The sequence below is a fragment of the Triticum urartu genome, chromosome 3 (assembly GCF_003073215.2).
Source record: "Triticum urartu cultivar G1812 chromosome 3, Tu2.1, whole genome shotgun sequence".
NCBI lineage: Eukaryota > Viridiplantae > Streptophyta > Magnoliopsida > Poales > Poaceae > Triticum > Triticum urartu.
In genome coordinates, this window is record NC_053024.1 from 568,600,244 (window position 1) to 568,602,576 (window position 2,333).

Sequence of the window (2,333 nt, forward strand, 5' to 3'; positions counted from 1 at the left end):
GGAGACGACGGAGTAGCTCACGAATATCCAGTATCTCTGGTTCCAGAAAAATTTGGCTCGGTTTATAGCGTGTCAGGTCGCTAGTTGTAGCTCTGCCGTGCGCTAATCGTAGCCCCTATCTCTCTGATTCCAGCAAAAAAATGTGATAGTGGTAACAAATGGTGTTGTGGGTTGTAGCTCCACCACACGCTGGCCGAAGCATTTCTCCCATAGATAGCAGCTCCATCGCACGCCGGTCAAAGCATTTCACCCACAGATAGTGTTGGGGAACGTAGTAATTTCAAAATTTTCCTACGTACACGCAAGATCATGGTGATGCATAGCAACGAGAGGGGAGAGTGTGATCTACGTACCCTTGTAGACCGACAGCGGAAGCGTTAGCACAACACGGTTGATGTAGTCGTACGTCTTCACGGCCCGACCGATCAAGCACCGAAACTACGGCACCTCCGAGTTTTAGCACACGTTCAGCTCGATGACGATCCCCGGACTCCGATCCAGCAAAGTGTCGGGGTAGAGTTTCGTCAGCACGACGGCGTGGTGACGATCTTGATGTACTACCGTCGCAGGGCTTCGCCTAAGTACCGCTACAATATTATCGAGGATTATGGTGGAAGGGGGCACTGCACACGGCTAAGAATATGATCATGTGGATCAACTTGTGTGTCTAGGGGTGCCCCTGCCCCCGTATATAAAGGAGCAAGGGGAGGAGGCCGGCCGGCCCCTATTGGCGCGCCAGGAGGAGTCCTCCTCCTAGTAGGAGTAGGACTCCTACTAGGAGGGGGAAGGAAGTGGGGAGGGAGAAGGAAAGGGGGGCGCCGCCCCCCCTCTCCTAGTCCAATCCGGACCAGGGGGGAGGAGGCACGCGGCCCACCCTGGCTGCCCCTCTCTCTCTCCACTAAGGCCCATATGGCCCATTACTTCTCCCGGTAGGGTTCCGGTAACCCTCCGGCTCTCCGGTTTTCTCCGAAATCACCCGGAACACTTCCGGTGTCCGAATATAGCCGTCTAATATATCAATCTTTATGTCTCGAACATTTCGAGACTCCTCGTTATGTCCGTGATCACATCCGGGACTCCGAACTAACTTCGGTACATCAAAACTCATAAACTCATAATATGACTGTCATCGAAACCTTAAGCGTGCGGACCCTACGGGTTCGAGAACAATGTAGACATGACCGAGACACGTCTCCGGTCAATAACCAATAGCGGAACCTGGATGCTCATATTGTCTCCTACATATTCTACGAAGATCTTTATTGGTCAGACCGCATAACAACATACGTTGTTCCCTTTGTCATCGGTATTTTACTTGCCCGAGATTCGATCGTCGGTATCTCAATACCTAGTTCAATCTCATTACTGGCAAGTCTCTTTACTCGTTTCGTAATACATCATCTCGCAACTAACTCATTAGTTGAAATGCTTGCAAGGCTTATGTGATGTGCATTACCGAGAGGGCCCAGAGATACCTCTCCGATAATCGGAGTGACAAATCCTAATCTCGAAATACGCCAACCCAACATGTACTTTTGGAGACACCTGTAGAGCTCCTTTATAATCACCCAATTACGTTGTGACGTTTGGTAGAACACAAAGTGTTCCTCCGATAAACGGGAGTTGCATAATCTCATAGTCATAGGAACATGTATAAGTCATGAAGAAAGCAATAGCAACATACTAAACGATCGGGTGCTAAGCTAATGGAATGGGTCATGTCAATCACATCATTCTCCTAATAATGTGATCCCGTTAATCAAATGACAACACATGTCTATGGTTAGGAAACATAACCATCTTTGATTAATGAGCTAGTCAAGTAGAGGCATACTAGTGACGTTTGGTTTGTCTATGTATTCACACAAGTATTATGTTTCCGGATAATACAATTCTAGCATGAATAATAAACATTTATCATGATATAAGGAAATAAAATAATAACATTACTATTGCCTCTAGGGCATATTTCCTTCAGTCTCCCACTTGCACTAGAGTCAATAATCTAGATTACACAGTAATGATTCTAACACCCATGGAGCTTTGGTGCTGATCATGTTTTGCTCGTGGAAGAGGCTTAGTCAACGGGTCTGCTACATTCTGATCCGTATGTATCTTGCAAATCTCTAGGTCTCCCACCTGGACTAGATCCCGGATGGAATTGAAGCATCTCTTGATGTGCTTGGTTCTCTTGTGAAATCTGGATTCCTTTGCCAAGGCAATTGCACCAGTATTGTCACAAAAGATTTTCATTGGACCCGATGCACTAGGTATGACTCCTAGATCGGATATGAACTCCTTCATCCAGACTCCTTCGTTTGATGCTTCCGAAG